The 19,454-nt window shown below is 44.3% G+C and overlaps 1 pseudogene; it reads left to right on the top strand.

Annotated features, from left to right (window-relative positions):
* Positions 1-19,110: 19,110 nt before the first annotated feature.
* On the top strand, positions 19,111-19,229 carry LOC136658217 (5S ribosomal RNA; annotated as a pseudogene).
* The last annotated feature ends 225 nt before the right edge of the window (positions 19,230-19,454 follow it).

Raw genomic sequence — 19,454 nt, 5'->3', positions numbered from 1 at the left:
AATATCGAGATGGCTGGACGAGGAGGCAGAGATCTTCAGAGGTGGACAAGATAAAAAGAAAGCAGGATACTGCTTGCACAGACGGAAATAAGTCTGATTTTTTCCCCCATCATTTACCAGAGCAGGTCCGAGCATGATATGAAGGTATTTCCCCTTAAAATTACAGAATGCAACCACTAAATAAATAAAAGGCCCATAAAACAACATAAAATGGAGCATCCCTATTGGATAGAATCAAAGATCAATTGTCACGGCTCATTAATGTCGACATCTGAATAGGTGCCATGTGATAATTCTTTCGGTGTAGTTTAACAGGAGCGAAGATTAGAGGCTTCCCTAAAATCATCATGAAGTTCCTACTGCTTTTTTAGGAGCCAAAATACAGGGCTGAATTGTGAGTCAGTTTAGCTTTGTGTGCTGGAGAACAAAGGTTAATTTTTTTTGCTCAATGCTTCTCGGTGGATATGTAGATGAGCTGTGAGATGTTGCCTGGCTGAAATATTCAGAGGTGGATTCCCAAACAGAATAAAAACTGCAATGTAGAACATATTCTAGTTATTCCCCCCCCCCCCATCTCACTCCGCTTTAACTAATTTCTAGCTCTGGGCTTTATTCTTTCAAACACCAGCTCCATGACTACTGATTTGTGTAAGCTTTCTGGCCCTGGTTGGCTTTTCAGCGGCATAAGATAGCCTCCTAGCCATAATAAAAAAGATCGCCTGCAGCTCAGCCTGGTCTGAGTGGCACATGTGGAAATAGATGAACTGCAAGCTCTATCAGAGAATCGCAGCTCAATTTGTGGGTTAGCTAATTATCTTTTCTCTTAACTTTCAACAGTGATCCGGCTATTCAAGGTTGTTGCCAACTGTCAAACTGTGCATTCAAATCTTTTAAAGGGTTCTCGTGAATGAATAGGGATGTGTTCTCCCTATCTCCTCCTGATGGAAATAATCCTACAGTAGTGGTCAAAGCAGTTTCTGCCCTGGAAGCCGGCCAGAAACCAGACTGATATTGGTCCAGACAACCAGCTTCAGTCTAATCCTGGAGTTGTACAGTCACCATCCGCTTGTTCTAGCTTAAACAAGGCAAAACAGAGACTGGATTGTAATTTCCATAGTTCAGTAGGGGTTTTCTTTCTTTCTTTCTTTCTTTCTTTCTTTCTTTCTTTCTTTCTTTCTTTCTTTCTTTCTTTCTTTGCCACCATTCTGGCTAACAATAGTACAACTGGGGGGAGGCTGGGACCTGGGGCCAGGTGACATGATGACATCCCCATGCCATCGCATCACCCCCACACCTGTGCAGTAAACCCCTCTTCCGTGCATGTGTAGCTCTGGCCCCAGAAATGGCTTCATTTGGAGTCGTTCGAAGACACAGTTGGGTGGGAGGGCAGATTTTGCAGCATTTGCTGCTCCACCAGAGTATACTATGTCAGCCCCCTGTGGAGACGGCAGAAAACCACCACTCTACCATGGAGGGGGGGTGGACTCCCCAACGCCAGCTTAGCTACCTCTTGTAGCTCATGTTCCATGAGGTTAGCTGCAACTCTTTTCAGGGGGACTGCTTCCACTTCTAGGACATCATCCCAGGTCCTTGGAGAAAGGTGTCAATCCGCCCACCTTGACTTGCCACCTCGAAGTCATTGTTGCCATCTGTCCGAACAAGCCCCCTCTTAGAGACTGCTCTCCTTTCTGAAAGCTTGCAAGCTGTGAAAAAAGCAGCCTGAGTTGTGCTGCCGATTGTTCATTTAGCTTCCAAAAGCTGGATTTTCTAAACAGCATTTTTTCACATTGTTTTTTTCCCCTGTTAATTCGTTTTAATATCAGACTGCATTTTCTTGGTTTTAGGCTGGGAGGTATACATGCGCTGCATTTTGCTGGGTTTTCTGAAAGGCTGCTTTAATGAATTCTTAATTACATTATTCAAAAGATCCATTATTCAGTATTCATCTCACTTCTAAATGAAAGTCTTTACCTGACATATGAATGAAATGAGTCTAAATGCTTTGCATGCCACCTAGGGACTCATAATAGACTTCGTGCTGAATGGCAGCAGCAGGTTTTTCTTTTGGCTTTAAATTTACAGTGATTGTTTGTGAAGATGGACAGATATGAAATGCTTCACCAGCCCCTAAACGCTCTCCAGGTAAGCTGGAGGTTAGGCCTAGTTATTGGGGGAAGCGCAGAAGGAGAGAAAGAGGACCACCTTAATGGACTTCCTGGACGAAAATTCAAAAAAGAATTCTGTGGCACCTAGAAGTCGAATAAATTGATGAATTTTTGGGGACTAGAGCATGTCTAATTCCGGCGCTGGGTGCTGCAAACATGCTGTAAACCAAGTTTGCAGCACCAGGAGTAGGGGGAGCACCAGTGCTGGGCCAGCACCAGTTGGTGCTCAGCTTCAGTGCTGGAAGGATGCTGTGGGAGAGCACCCAGGGGTAAGTTATACTGCTAGGCTATGGTGTGGCTTTTTTTGGGGGGGAGGCCTTCTGGAGTGCAGGAGGCGCAAGGGGAGGGTGGGACAGGGGTAGTGACCAGCCCTGGAAGAGGGTGGGACCAGCAGGGGCCTCCTCTGCCAGATTCTATCCTCCGTGTCAGACTGCAAAGCTTCTCAAGTCTGACAAACAGCTGGAACTCGAATAGCTAGTGCAGACTTGAGAGGGCTTCATCATGGGGACTAGGCCTTTCCTCAGGGGAAGGGGACGAAAGTCCCGTTCCCCTGAGGAGACCTCTTGTGGCTTCCCTGTGCCCACAGGATACAGCAGTAGCCATTTTGGCACCGCCATTCCTCCAGGCACTGGGAAGCATAGGATTGGGCTGCCATCTGCTCCTGCAGCCAATGACGTGGGTTCTAATCCACCCAGATTTCTGCCACATTAAATCTGTGATGCTTTAAGAGGTGTCTCAAAACAGTCCTTTGTGTTTTCAGTAGCACAGACCAACACAGCAATCTGTTTGGCATTTGCTTCCAGATGATGGGTTTATGGTGCAATAAATACAGTTGTTCAGTTGCTGCGGGGATCCACATGTTTATTGCATCTGTGACATTTTCCCACCACTCTGCCTGACAGAGAATAAAATCAACACTGATTTTAATTACTGTATGAAAAACAGATGGTATAATGCAATACATCCAATTGTAATACATGCATAACACTTAACATCCAACATCGCTGACTTTCCATTCAGTCCAAGAAGAAGATTTTTGTATGAAGTAGAGGGATAAATTAACCTTGATGAATTTAATTGATTGAGTGTCTAAAATTTTATAGGTGTTGTACATACATTAAAAAAAAAAAAAGGCCTGGCCTCATTTCTTACAATAAGTGAAAGGCCAAGGGATCAGAAAGAGGAACACAATCTAATTCAGGAACCCACATTTCAAGTTATATAACAACCAGTCACTGACAAGGCTGTTATGAGAGGAGAGGAGATAGGCTTACTTTGTCTCCCACTTCAGTGGTATATGCCTGATGACTGAATGGTAGGGTTGAAATGCTAAGTTTACCAAAATCTATGATGCGATAATGTCGCTAGATGGGGGGAGGGGGAGCGACAAAACAGCTGGCTGCAGAGGCTCCTGGAGACCAATTGCCTATTCTTTGCATTTAGATACTCTTTATTTTGTAAACAAACACTCTGCTGCAGGCTATGGGAGACTGACTGCCTCGTTAAGAGCCTCCATCTTATATACAGTCTGTCATTAAATGGAAGGTTATTAAGCAACACACACCTGTATTCCCTAATGCTACCTATTAGTTGTCACCTTGAAAGCTCTTTGTGGTTTGAAACTAGATTATTTAAGGGAGTCCCTTCTACCATATGCCTCTGCCTATCCATTGAGATGATTGTGGTAGAGACACTTCTCCATGTTCATCCAACACTAATGTGTTCAATAGTGGCACCTAGCAATGGAAAGCCTTCTGCTGGGACACCTGCCTGAGGCATGCTGGTAGAGGCATGATAGAGGCATGCTGGTGTTCTGCTAAAACCGCTTTGTTTTAAAAACTCCCTTCCCAACCCCATTGCTACCTCATTCTGTCCTCTCCACCCCCATTCTGTGTTCCCCAACCCCATCCTGCCTCTCCTGCCACCTTTCCTGCTAGCAGAATAGGGGCAGTGACCGGCTAGCAGAATAGGGGCAGGAGGGTCAAAACAGGGTAGGGGGAGGGTAGAGAAAGCTGGAAAAGTTTTTGGAGCCCAGGTCTACCAACCCACGTAGCATCAGGTCTGCCCAGGTGTACCAACCCATGGGCAGGAGGTCTGGTCTAGAGGGTAGAGCCTCCGTTAGCCCGAAGATAACATCAGAAGTTCGCCAGTTCAAGGACACCGGCAGCTCCCTGAACGGCTGAGAATGGCAAGACCGTGAAGCAGCTGACAAACTGAGCTGAGTGATTCCACCTGCTGTTGGTGTGAGCAAGAAGGTTCTTGGCTGCCCTCCATGTGAGAGATGGAGCTGCTTGTCAGCCTGTGTGGGAGAACTAGAGGCCAGAAGTGAGACCAAACCAGGAAGATCCATTCTGAAATGTGGTTGGTTCTTGAAAGAGAGAATCTTCTATGATTGTAAAAATCCCCTCAAGGTATTTAGAAACGCCTGCCTATGTAACCTGCCTTGAATAAAGTCAGAGGAGTAATCCGGTGATCAGAAAGGCGGTATATAAATACCTAGTTGTTGTTGTTTGTTGTTATTATTATTATTATCATCAGGGCTCCCCTTTTGACCTCTACCCCCTCTCCTAGGCCCTATATGTTTGTAGCACAGAACTGCCCTAGAATCACAATATCATGCCTTTGTTTCAGTAACCACACCAGAAAACAAGAAATATGTGATCAAGTTTCAGTTTTTTTCTATTACTCTGTCAATAGTATTTCGATATGGGTCCTGTTGAATCCCTCATGCTTGCTAAGCAGTATAAACTACTAAACATTTCAGAAAACCATGACAGTCTCAGCGCATTCAATTGTACATAAATCTTCTCTGCAGAACGCAAATGCAACAATATTTAACTGATTCTTTAACTTCCTGACTCCACCGGTGAAAGCAAGTGAGAGCATAAGGATGTTTAAAAGAACCATTTGATACACAAAAGTCTTTCTTCTAATATAGTGTCTAATTTCCTGTCTTACCCTGTGCTTTTTTTTGTTTGTTTGTTTTTAAAACCATTTATAATGACTTCCTCTACATAATGTTGTCATTTGAACTTTTAAAAAAAATTAGATTTTTTTTTTCCAGGGCAATTGAAGGAATTTGAAAATACTATTTGAAACAAAACAGTTATGAGTAGAAGTTATCAATACAAAACTATGTTTTATGAATGATGTTTTCAACGGATATATCAATCAACAGTAAGAGATACAATTACACTGAGTGCCCACATGCCTCCCTCTTAGCAAATAAATAAATCTATGAATAACCTAGATTTGGAATAGCACTCTGGAAGGACAAACAAGGCCTTCTCAATAAAGCAGAATACTTCTGAGCAGAATGCCTGAGCAGAAGTAGCACTGTTGAAAGGGCAGCCGGCATGATAATTGGGCTCTTCCAGTGCCTTTCTCACCCCCCTTTGTCTGGCTCTTCCGCCATACTGTTTCTTGCCTTCTGAGGCCTCCTTCTACCTCCCCCTTCCAGAACCTCAAAAAAGACATAGTGGAAATGGAAAAGGTGCAAAAGAGAGCGACTAAGATGATTACGGGGCTGGGGCACCTTCCTTATGAGGAAAGGCTACGGCGTTTGGGCCTCTTCAGCCTAGAAGAGAGGCACCTGAGGGGGGACATGATTGAGACATACAAAATTATGCAGGGGATGGACAGAGTGGATAGAGAGATGCTCTTTAGACTCTCACATAACACCAGAACCAGGGGACATCCACTAAAATTGAGTGTTGGGAGAGTGAGAACAGACAAAAGAAAATATTTCTTTACTCAGCGTGTGGTTGGTCTGTGGAACTCCTTGCCACAGGATGTGGTGACGACATCTGGCTTGGACGCCTTTAAAAGGGGATTGGACAAGTTTCTGGAGAAAAAATCTATTACAGGTTACAAGCCATGATGTGTATGTGCAACCTCCTGATTTTAGAAATGGGCTATGTCAGAATGCCAGATGCAAGGGAGGGCACCAGGATGCAGGTCTCTTGTTATCTGGTGTGCTCCCTGGGGCATTTGGTGGGCCGCTGTGAGATACAGGAAGCTGGACTAGATGGGCCTATGGCCTGATCCAGTGAGGCTGTTCTTATGTTCTAACCTCAGCAGAAGCACCACTGCTGAAAGGGTGACCTGCATGTCAAGTGGTCTCTCTGCCCTTTCAGCAGTGCCACTTCTTCTGACGCATCACTTCACAGCTTAGCAGCTGTTGGTGCTGCTGGGAGAGCCCACCTATCACGAGGGCTGGATAAAGAGCTTCTGCCAACCTTATGTTTGACACCCTTGTCCTACACGCTTCTTTCCTGGGAATTGGTCTGCAGCCCCCAGAATGCAGCTACACAGCAGTTCAATCAGTGGCCTTCTTACCCAGCCCAGCCCAGTCCCCTGCACGAGGCAAGAAACACAGAAGATGTGCCTTGTCAAGGTCTGGACAGTGTTTGAGTCATGGAGACCAAAGGATGATTCACATAGCTGAAAATTGCCCCTTGCCATGCAGAGATTTGAATGCTCACCAAAACTGTCTGTTCCATAAAGTGGGAGTCCAGCTGCTCAGAAATGCAGTCAGTAGATTTTTAGCATATGCTTTTTTTTTGCGAAAGCGTTTGTCGCATAACCTTGTCCTGGGCTCCGATTACAGGACCATGGTGGAGGTGACGAGGCCAGGAAATGTAGGAACTAAATGCCTGACCACTGTGAAGTTTTGGGGTCATGGCTGGCATAGACTATTCTGCAGTTTTAAATTGAGAATTAATGAAAGATATAAAACGAGATCCTCAGTACCATCTAACCTTCTTAGCTGGTTAAAAGGGTTTAATCTGCTCAAATATTATGCAACCTTTGAAGTGAAACAGTGAAAGCCAGGCCTGCTTTCAATCTCCTCTCTTCTTGAAGACTCAATTGCAGGGATGTTTGGGCTGCAGCTCTTCCCCGTACCCCACTCACCCCAAACAGTGGCAGTGGATGACTTCCTTGAACTTCCTTTCTTCTAGCCAGGATTCATAGAGCTTATCAATCTTGAAACCAACTTGCATTCACCTTAAATTATTCTTTGGCGAAAACACACCCACAGGCTGAAGATAGTTATCAAACTTGTGGCTTCTAGAAGTTAAAACACTGTTTGCCTCCATTTCTGCTTTTGTTTAAAACAGGAGTGCCCAAACCCCGGCCCTGGGGCCACTTGCGGCCCTCGAGGACTCCTAATCCGGCCCTCAGGGAGCACCCAGTCTCCAATGAGACTCTGCACCTCTGGAGACTTGCTGGAGCCCGTGCTGGCCTGATGCAACTGCTCTCAGTGTGACGGTCAACTGTTTGACCTCTTGCATGAGCTGTGGGACGAGGGCTCCCTCCACTGCTTGCTGTTTCACATCTGTAATGCAGCAGTGGCAGCAAAGGAAAGGCTGGCCTTGCTTTGTGCAAGGCATTTTATATGCCTTGAGCTATTGCAAGACCTTCATTCATTCATATAAGTTCCATCTATAATATATTCATTTATGTAAATTTATTCAAATTTGAAATGTAAATTAATGTTTTCTTTTCCCGGCCCCCAACACAGTGTCAGAAAGATGTGGCCCTCCTGCCAAAAAGTTTGGACACCCCTGGTTTAAAACATAATTTCAGACCTGTAATGTATGGCTTTTCATGAATATATGGCTAGACAGAAGCCAATTTAAAAAAAAAAATCCAGTAGAAAAAAAGCAGCTAGCCAAGAGACCATTGTGATACAGTGTTGGGGCCAGCACTGGTGTCAACATCATTGGGCATGTTAAGTCAATGCTGTAGACTCCTAAGTCAATGCTGTAGACTCCTCCGAAAGGCCAGCTGCTGATTTGATACTATATCTGTGCCCATCAATGGAATCAGTGGAGGTTAAGTTTGTCACAGCAGCTGTTTGTGTCTTACTATCGTTGCACCATTGAGAGTGTGATTACCTATGATATCTTCGTGTGGTACGGAAATTGCTCTGCAGGGGACAAAAAAGCTCTGCAGAGAATTATTAAGATCGCACAGCACATCGTCAACCTTCATCTACCAGCTTTGGAGGACATCTATACATCTCGCTGTCTGCAGAAGTCGCACAGTATTCTGAGAGACCCCTTCCATCCAGTTCATAAGTTCTTTGAACTGTTGCCTTTGGGTAGACAATACAGAACTATTAGAGCAGCACTACACAATTCCTGTTTTTATCCCACAGCCATAATTACGTTGAATAAGGCGATATAGTTGTTACCATGCTCCTGGGCGTTATGGTCTGTTATACTGTTTTTATATTATGATGCATGTTGTATAGAATGTGTGGGTGAGTGTGTAGAGTGTGATTGCTGGAATTGTAGTATATATTTATGCTTGTATCACAAAGGTGCATAAATTTCGTTGTGCTGTAGCACAATGATAATAAAGTTACTACTACTGCTACTACTACTACTACGGGGTTTGGTGTCACCCAGTGCGGTAATGGCATCACTATCTTGAACCTTCTCCACATGGCCTATTTGAGCCCTAGCCCCACCCCTGCTATGCGCAGGTGATCTTTAAGATGAGGAAGGACCATTCATCTGCGATAAGCCTTGTGGGACGTGGGGTAAGATGAGCCCTCCTCCCACCCACTGTTCTTTGCCTTTACGGCACTTCTTTCATGTTCTTCATGGGTGATAAATGGTGTCTTGGTCGAACCCTGAAACACTGCACAAAAATTTTATATACAGTTGTTTTGGTGTTTCCCCCCTCCCCCGATGGTTTCACCTGGTGTGGTCTACACCTCCCTAATGAAGCCACTGGTGCCCATAATCTTCACACAGAGATAATGGAGTGATTCAGTCAAGAGAGGCACCCCGTTGTCTCTTCCTTTCTGCCAACATAAGCAGGGCTCCTAAGTGTCCTGCCGAGTGTCTCCTAAGACTTGAAGCCAGTCTGTACAGTGTCAAGACCTCTGCTCAGCCATGGAGCTCACTGGACACCTTGAATGAATCATTAGCTGTCTGTCTACGCTTTGTAAGGATAAAAATTAGATATGGCTGTATTGTCACCAGCTCTGGGTTCTTGGGATAAGATGGGAGAAAAATACATCTGAAATATGTAGACCTTTGCTCTGACATTCTGGGACCACCGTCTGAATACCCAAGGGCTGGTTCACATTTACAAGTTCATCACTTGATAATAACTACAGCATTGAGTGATGACTTGCCATCATCACTACAGAGAAAGCTTCTGTATTGTCTCACCTCACCTTAGATGCAGTGCTTCTCTGTAGAGTCAGTTCACACATTGATCTGTGAGTCATCAAGTATTGAGTAACCTAGTGGCGTGCATGCATTTGTGGAAAAGCAACAAAACTGGTTACATGGCAAAATACATTTGATTACAAGGCAACCTTGAGAAATCCCCCTCACAATATGTTTCTGGTTAGTAACCACTATGATTTATTCTGCCGATGCCCTGCACTTTGGAGATGTTTATTTCCGAAAAGGAAGATTCCTTTAGATAAGCCTCATCTGTCCGATTTTCACATCACACATAATCCAATGCGCAAATAACATCTTGCGCATATGGAAACCTTCATGGAGACTCATACAAATTCCAAGTCAAAACTATTTTATAAGCTGTAATGCTTTGCAGATGAAAATACTCAAAAGCTGACAGTTTTAAACAGAAATAGTTTTGACAGTGTTCAATCTTGTTCAAGAAATTGACATCAAAATGTTTTTAAATTGACTATTAATAAAAATGGCATGTTTGAAATGTTAAAAAAAATGTTCTCAGCCCTGTTCAGAGGGTCACTAATCTATGTATAGACTAATAGCCCTATACATGTCCGATAGCCCTATCCATGTCTAATAGTCCTACACAATCCTAGGCATGTCCACTCAAAATCTCAAGGACAGTTCTACACACTGAGATCATATGCCCCTTTCCCCGACCCAGACTGCCCAAGCCACCTCAGACTTATGCCAGCAAAGTAGCTGGCAGACGTCAAAGGAGAACCATTGGAAGTCAAGCGCCGGGAGGCAAGGAAGAAAACGTTTTACAGTGGGCCTCCTTATCCATAGGCTTGGCATTGGCATAAATATCACGGATAAATATCAAGGATATTTAAATATCCAGATGCCAAACCTATGACTAAAGGGCATCAGAGAATCTCTTGAACATGAGCAGAAATGACTTATGGTCACACCCAGGAGAAGTTCTGAGGCACGGGGAGGCTGTGTGCGACCTCCTTGCTCCTCAGAAAACCTCCTGGACATGATTGGAGGGCACTGCCAGTTTGCCAGTGTGAACCAAAAGTGCCTTCCAATGGCATCCAGGAGGCCTTCTGAGGAGGTCAGGAGCCGCACTACATTCAGAAGGCCAGGCACAGCCTTTGGGTAAGTTGTTGCAGTGTACACCTCCGCCACCACCCTGTGATTTCAATTATCTGTGGAATTTGGTATCTGTTGGGGGGGGGTGTCCTGGAATAGATCCCCCATGAATACTGACAGCCCACTGTATTTAACTCTCCTGAACCATCTGGTCCCCCCTTTAGGTTACAGAATGCACTCCGTCAGCAGAGTGAGTCTGGGAGGGGATAGAATTGGGTCAGATTCTTCTAGGAACTGCAGGCTGCAGTGCCCCTCCCCACACACACACACATACACAGACACACGCAACAGAGCGGGAGCACTGCTGAAACTGTCACCCCCAATGCAGTCAAGGAGATTCCCTTGTATGGGGCAAAGGGAGCTTGAGGATGGGGCAAACAATGGATGTTTTTGTGTCATTAAGCATGAATTAAGTTCATTTGTATCTTCTAGTCTTAGAAATGATTACCAGCCTAGCCCTTTCTTTCAATAAGAGCCCTTCAAAAATAGCAGAATAGCAGGGAAGTTAAATTTGAAATCAACTGCATGCCCTCAATTGTGAGGACATCAGGTTCTTTTCAGCTCGGCTTCAACTTTGTCCCTAATGAGAGTCTTACGGAAAAGCCCATTCAAAGATCAGAATAGGCCAGACTGCCATGCATTTCAGCTCCTACCAGGGTGTTCATTTGAACAATTTTCCCCTTGTCAAATGGGGGCAACAAAATTCAGGTGATCTAAAACTGATCATTTTAATTCTGCCATTTAAGTGTAATTGTAATTTTATTTTATTTGTTTTTATCTTTTCTAAAGCACTCCAAGGGGTCCAAAGAAAGGTGTTTTACAATTGTAAGTGCTGGAAGTGATTGACAAATTATTTTACAACTGGCACTTATTATTCCCTTTTATTAGGAATAAAGTGGCTTTTAGAGCAAAAACAATAGGGCGAAAGGGGGATCTTTTATGCACTCATTACAAATAGAAAATTGGAAAGGAAAAGTTTGTAATAAAAGCAAAGGACATAATCCACCATGAAGTTCTCTTGTACATGCTCCGTCGGAATGAATGGGAACTTTACAAGATTGTTCATATCAGTGGGGCAGACGCAGAAGAAACTTTCAGGGGGATGCACCTTATGGCTGCGATCCTTAGATGCTCCCCTGGGAGCAAGTCCCTCAGTGGGGCTTACTCTTGAGTAGACATGCACAGGATTGTACCATAAATGATTTTATTAGTAGGCACCCCCCATATCCACAGAACTTGTATCTGCAGTTTCAATTATCTGCGGATGGGAGGGAGACCCCCCCACATACACACCCCTGTGTCCCTTACAGTACTTTTGTTTTTCATCTGCAGTGATGGCAGTGTGGATGTTTTTGCTTAAACTAATAAAGATCACGAAATGCAGGCAGGAAGCCTGCACACTAGATGGAGACTAATGAATGTTAACAGGAAACACAACAAGAATCTGCTTCCTGCTTGTTAGTGTGTTCTAGTGTGCAGGCTCCCTACCATGTTCTTTAGTCGGAATGACTTTTACTACTGGCACTGACCAGAGATGTGCGGTGAAGGGGTGGAAGGTGAGGCAGGACCACCCCACCTGAGTCCTTTGAAAATCACCGCAGCCTAACCTGGCAATCGTGCCTGCATTCCGCCCACTTGCTTGGGTGCAAGCAGGCAGAACGCATGCGCATAAGAGAGCATTATTTGGAGTGGTGGGTATAAATGACTAAAGAAAGAAAATCCATGTTTGCCAGATAAAACTGAGACACCTCTCCTGAAGGGCAGAAAAATCCTGCGCTGAAGCTGCTTTCATGTTTGTGCTGCTACCTAAGAGATGACTTTCTGATGATGATTAGGGAGCAAATTAATGGTTTTCTAAATGTAGGCAGGATAGATATGTGCAACCTGTGGATAAGCAAGAGTGATTTGAAACTGGGGGAGGAGACAGGCTGTCTTGTAAAAGAATGCTACAGAGCAGACAGTTGCTGAATGGGGAGACGAAGGTGGTAATTATTTGAGCACTTCGTTGATATCAAAGCAGCGTTAACTTACCGTCACCCTCCCACCAGCGATCTCACTGTTTGCTAGACACAGTTTTGAGTCCTTGTTGCCTCCCGGATGAAGGATGAAGAAACATGTTTTGCGTAGATGATCCTGGCCAATAAAGAGCACTGTGGCCCACTGGCCACATTTATACCCTCCAAAATTATTATCTTCTTGAAGTCTGGGAGCTTGAGCCTCACTCACAGGTTCATACCTGATAGTGAGAAATTAATTCATTCATTGAGTTGGGAAATCCGAAGGCTATCCAGTGCGATACTGGCCATATAATTGAAAGGTGGGGCACTGGTATTCCTGGAGGGGAGCAAAGCCATAAGGCACTGGGATGCCCATGTAAAGTGGCCCCTCCCCCTCAGCTTCCGAGCCAATCATAGCTGTGAAAGCAAATGCCATTAGTGCACACTAGTGCCGAATTGCCCCACCCCCAGACTCGAATGAAGGCTGAGGCTGCAGGTGATTGGCTGTTTTGATGGGGGAGGTGGGAACTGAGCTCTCCTCAGCGCATGTGCACCAGGGAGAGAGCTCAGTCCATTCCCAGCCAGCGACCCTGCCCACCCAGCTTCTAGCTCGGTGATTTTCAACCTTTTTCATCTCGCAGCACACTGGCAAGTTAGTAAAATGGTCAAGGCACACCATCAGCTTCTTGACAATTGACAAAGCACACTGTGCTGTCAATGGGGGCTCACATCCCCCAATGGTCCTATTGATAAATGACCCTTTCCCAAATTCCCGTGGCACACCTGGGGACCATTCATGGTACACCAGTGTGCCACAGCACAGTGGTTGAAAATGGCTGCTCTAGCTAGTTTGAGAGTAGCTGGCCACTCAATGATGGTTGGGTAGGAATTTTTTGCTGCTATCTTGATTGGCCATTGGAAGGTAGTTTTTTCACCTACCCCAGACTGGTATGGGGTGTTGCCTTGGTATTTATTTATTGTTCAAGTTTAGTATGTTCAGTTATTTGGTCACTTGAATCAGGCATGCAGGGTGGAGCAGGAAGAGCTATACCTTGATGTCCAATCTAAGACATCAGGTCAGAGAGGTAAGCCAGAACCACTCCAACGATGCCTGATTGGCTCGAAGAGGCTGACTGGCAAGCCCCGCTGATTGAGCTGGCACGGCCTGGCAGGGTTCACCCTGCAGCCCTTGCAGTTCTGCTGCAACCCCTTTGGGGTTGGCGCTGGTGGGCCGCTGTGAGATACAGGAAGCTGGACTTGATGGGCCTATGGCCTGATCCAGTGGGGCTATACTTATGTTCTTATGGCAAGGAAATTAATAATAATAATAATAATAATAATAATAATAATAATAATAATAATAATAATAATAATAATAATAATAATAATAATAGACTTAAGAAATTGGTGCTTGAAGAGCACCTGAACAGCATTGGGGCCACAGAAATTGCCATCCACCAACTACAAAAAGCAGCTTTACTGGGAAAAGCTTGCATCTTGCAATGATATTTATAACAGCAAAATAGGATAAAAATCAGGCATTCCAGGTCCTTGGGAAGACCTGGATAAAACAAACCAGTTGATAACATCTACCTGACTGTTCAAAAATCTCATAATAATAATAATTTGAACCTGGATCTTCCAGATCTAAGTCTATCCCCTGAACCACTACGCCATCCTGGCTGTCTCGTATATAAACTTTCTCTGCAGCTGTGGATTTCACACAGTTGGGGTTCCCAATTGCAGCTAACATGAAAATGCATCACATTATTAGATTCTAAAAATATGCTTCACTTCCAAATAAATGCTGTGTAAGAAATGTTGGACTATATAGAGAAGACCTTGAAATGTTTAGGACTGAAGTACTAGTTGATGGCCTAGCATGAGGTGGGAGCCCAAAGTATGTGCTGTTTTGTCTCTGAACATGATAGAATCAAGTTTATTGGCAGTCATGGCTGTAGCTCTGGAAACAACCAGCGTTCTAACGGTATTTCTTTTGTATTTCTGAAATTAAGGCCCAATTGATCCCACTGCATTGCAGAAGCGCCACGGACCTTACGAAGGTCAAAGGAGACCTGTTAAGCCTTAATATGTCATGTTTTGCTTGCCATTTAAGCAGCCAACTCTTCTCCTTCCAACCTACAATGTGGCCTTTTCTGCAAGCTGTCACGTCACGTGACCGGAATGTATGTGCCCTTCGTTTTATCTATTTATACACATGAAATGTTTTAGATTTTTATCGGCTATTTCAGTTCGGTTTGCAACCGAAGCTCAAAATTAATAATGCTCACAAAAAATCCTGTTGAAATCAAAGGAAATGGAGTTATTTCTACTGGAGGTACTTTTTAAGACCCTTACCTTTGAGTAATTTATACAGTGCTGGCCACCATATCCTTGAAAAAAGGTTTAATTGCTCTTCAGGGGAGCAGTGTACAGCAATTATACAAATGATACCAGAGCTCAACGATTTAAGTTATGAGGAAAGACTGGGGAAGTTGATTGTATCCTCAGTGGAAAAGAAGAGACTTCATGTAACCCAATTGAAGTTTTAAAAATTATGAAGGGGATTGATAAAATTGATCCAAGCAAGCTCCTTACACTTGCAAGACCAGAGAATTGAAAAGATGTGATCTAAAAAAAAAAGGGAAAGGTGGGAACAAGGAACTAAAAAAAAGGCAAGGCAAAACTATTTTACACAAAAAGAGTTTAAGCGCATATGGAATATATCACTAGAAAGGACCCCTGAAGCAAGGAGCAGAACCGAATACAAGAGGGAATCAAATGAATAGCTAAACAAAGGGAGTATAGAGAAGGATGGAGGTGATGGGAAGTAGGCAGATGGAAATAAAGGAGACAATAAGAAACAGGCAAGGGGGATGAGGACCGGATGAGCCACCCCTAGAATCACTTGCCTGCTGTCAATATCTAGCTGTTCACGTTCCATATTAAGGTCAAAGCCTCATATTGTACATTGGGAACGTCCTTGCCGTCCTTGTCCATCAAATAAATACGCTATGAATGAACTCACAACCAGTCACCACACATACCTTTAGCTCTCCCAGTGCAGCAGGTAGTCATGGTTCCTCCCAATGTGTCCCCCTCCCACATCCATTGAGAAGAGATGAGAAAAACAGAGAACAGGATCTGGGAGGCATGAGGTAGGGGGAGTTGTGGCTGTTTCCTGCTCTCCTGCATCAGGAGACTTCATCAGGAGATCCATTCTAGGACCTCCTGCGGATACCAAATAGCAAGTTGGTCCTCAGAGGACCTCCTGGGCACAACCAGAAGTGCCTTCTGGTCAGTCTTCATAGGTGGTTTCCAGGAGGTCTTCTGAGGTGCAAGAAGGACACGACCAGAAGTTTCTGGCGCGAACCAGAATTGGGGGGCATCCTTGCCCCTAAAAGCAAAGATACTTGATGAAAAGGATCAGGCATTATGTTAGCCAGCCCACCCACACCCATAATGGGAGACTGCAACTTTCATTCCTCCTTTGGTAGCCTTATAATCATACTTTTCTTCTTTCCAAGATCAAAAGGCCATTCAGACTCTCCCCTGGCTCCTAAAGTACCCCTTTTGGCAATCTCCAGTAGAGTTAACAGATAGTAAGTTGTCAGCTCTGCCACAATCATGTTTGCCCAAACAACGATGGTGTTAGGTCAGAACCCTATGCATCTTGGAATGTGGGTCTCTGCCAAACAGCTGCAAAACAGTGGGGTGAGGAAATGATTGGCTGTGGAAATGCGGCAGGCAAGAAGGAAGCTGATGAACCCTTCCATCATGGTTTGTTTTCCCTTGTATCTTCTCCTCCCAGCTGCAAAGGATTAAGAATCGCATTCCATCCTGCCCGCCACTGCAAATTTCCAGCTCACCCTCTATGTTGCAACTGCTCAGCAGAGACCCAAGTTCCCAGAACCTCACTCATCTTGGCTCCATTTCCTCATTTTGGCCGTGAAGCTAATTATTTTGGACATGATTGATTGATTTCAGTGAAGTTTATTCCCAAGTAAGTACGCTTAGGGTTTCTCTTTCCATCTCCCTCTACCTTCTTCTCCTGGCTTTTGTCTTTTCCAGTTTTGGTTGCTGCCTTGTCCCACCCATCAAGGAAAGCAGATGTTATTGAACTGAGGTTGATATTGGAGTTTTCCTCCCAACTATATGTTAGAAGAGCCCCACTGGATCTGGCCAAACTCCATCTTGTCTAATTTCCTGTATCTCACAGTGGCCCACCAGATGCCTCAGGGAGCACACAAGAAAACATCCGACCTGCATCCTGTTGCCACTCCCTTGCACCTGGCATTCTGAGGTAGCCTACTTCTAAAACTAGGAGGTTGCATGTACCCATCATGGCTTGTAACCTGTGATGGACTTTTCCTCCATCAATCCATGCAGTCCTCTTTTATCTGCTCGTGTTGTAAGAAATCACAAGTTTGTGTAGCTTGGGAACTGGATCCCCCAAATTGCCAGCATGCTCACACTGCTTCTGAGCAGCTGTTGTTTTTGGCAATGTGGCTTTCAGAGTTAAGTAATTATGAAGGTGCTGTGACCGAATTAATAATGAAAAAATTCTTTTGATGCATTAAGAAGCCGAATCACTGATGGACATTCTGCAAATATGTATTTTTTTCCCAAGTAAATGGGCCCTTACACAAGGAAAGCACATAGCCCTAGTTATGTGTCAAGGAGCAATCTACTACATATCTAAGAACCAGAGACAGTGGTTGCCAAAGTTTTCCTACTGGTGGCTCTATTGACTTACCGGGACGCTGTCCGCAGCTCCCCATTTGGGCTACAATCCTATACATTGCATAGGGTGGCGGGTTTTTCACAAGGATTCTGCTGCTCCCATGGCTGGTTTCTGTGGCTCCACGGCTCACAGTTTAGGAACCACTGCCAGAGGGTGTGTCAAGCTTTGATCAGAGATTGTACCTTCCTATGTATGTGAGTATACATAGAGTAACACTTCCAACAGGAGATTATCTATTTATTTATTTACAGTATTTATATACCGCTTTTCAACTAAAAGGTCACAAAGCGGTTTACAGAGAAAAATCAAATAACTAAATGGCTCCCTGTCCCAAAAGGGCTCACAATCTAAAAAGATGCAAAAGAATACCAGTAGACAGCCACTAGAACAGACAGTGCTGGGGTGAGATGGGCCAGTTACTCTCCCCCTGCTAAAAAAAGGAGCACCCACTTGAAAAAGTGCCTCTTACCCAATTAGCAGGGGTTTGGTAAAATTAGCCCTTTCTGTGGATTCAATCACATATAAGGTATGTTCCCTTTGGCATTTTTGACAACAGTATGAACACTTATAAAGAGAAGCTGTTGTTAACTGAACATTTTTATGAATACTTTTATTTGCATTTATTTGCAGTTTTTTTTTTTTCCCAGCGAGGAATGGCAGGTATAGTCAAGGGTTACTTCCATGCTACCCATTTTCTCTGTGATGCTGTTTGTTCACTCAGTGATTATGAATCTGGGTGATATCGCTACTAAATAGTGATATCTCCTGTTTATTCTCCTGTTTTACATGTTGCTCTCCCACTTCGAAAGATTTGTAGTGATTTTTTTAAAAACTTGAATGGAATCGTCCTACCATAAAGTAGTCTTTTAACTGCACAATTGAGGGGTGATATACTGGGTGAGTGGGGGAAGTGTAAAACACTGGGCAGTTGGTTGGACAGTACTGTCTGATCTTCACCTTTGTTTTGTTTTCTTTTCACTGGAGCACAATCACGCTCTAGAAAAGAAGTGAATGAGGTGGAAAAGAGGAAACTAGTAATGAAGAGACCTGAGACCAGAAGCATAGCTAAGGGGGTCAGAGGGGTACATTGCACCAGGTACGTTGCCTTGATGGGGTGTCTTAGAGGCCTCCAAAAGGCACTTCTGGTACCCAGTGGTCTGCCTGTGCTCCCAGGTGCCTTAGCGACATCACTGCCTGAGACTGACATAAAACAGGAAATGAACAATTAAAGCAGCGGTTCTCAAAACTTTTTGGTCTCCAGAACCCTTTGCATTCCTAGAAGGAGACTTAGGGAGTCCCACAGGTGCTGGCGCAGTTCCAAGTAGGGGCTGCTGAGGCTCAACATCTCTACGTTGAGTTCCCTTTCCCCAAGGAGATCTCCAGCTGCTTCTCTGGCCTCGCAGGATACAGTGGCAGCTATTTTAGCACCACTGTACAGTGGGATGGTGGACTGGATAGGATTAGTTTCTGAGTAATTGAATGCATGCTTCATGCGCCAAAGGTCCCAGGTCCAATCTCTGGCATCTCCAGATAAGATGGAGAAGTACTCATGTGAAACCCCAGAGAGCTATAGCCAAGAAGTGTAGACAATATTAAGCTAGATGACCCATGGTACAGCAATGACTGCCATGACTCCCATTGACCATTCTTGATAGAAAGTGCTACTGAGGTTTGAATGAGTTAATCTTATAATAATAATAATAATAATAATAATAATAATAATAATAATAATAATAATAATAATAATAATAATAATGGTATTTATATACTGCCTCTCTGGCCATCGGATTACTCCTCTGACTTTATTCAAGGCGGTTCACATAGGCAGGCTATATCTAAACACCTGAGGGGATTTTTACAATAACAGAAAGGTTCTATCTTTCAAGAACCGCACAACCCTGCACATGCCTGATCTCATCTGATATCGGAAGCTAAGCAGAGTCAGGCCTGGTTAGTACTTGGATGGGAGACCGCCTGGGAATATCGGGTGCTGTAGGCTTATACCATAGTCTTTCGAGACTGAAGGTTGCCAACCATACAACATTTCAGATGGATCTTTCACGGTCTGGTCTCACTTCTGGCCTCCAGTTGCCTCCCACTCTGGTTGACAAGCGGCTTTTTCATCTCTCACTTGAAGGGCAGCCAAGATGCTTCGTTCACACCAAAGAGCAGGCGGAATAACTCAGCTCAGCTTGTCAGCTGCTTCAAGGTCTCGCCATTCACA

Source organism: Tiliqua scincoides, chromosome 7, assembly GCF_035046505.1.
Source record: "Tiliqua scincoides isolate rTilSci1 chromosome 7, rTilSci1.hap2, whole genome shotgun sequence".
Taxonomy (NCBI): Eukaryota; Metazoa; Chordata; class Lepidosauria; order Squamata; family Scincidae; genus Tiliqua; species Tiliqua scincoides.
This window is presented reverse-complemented; position numbering and strand designations above follow the sequence as displayed.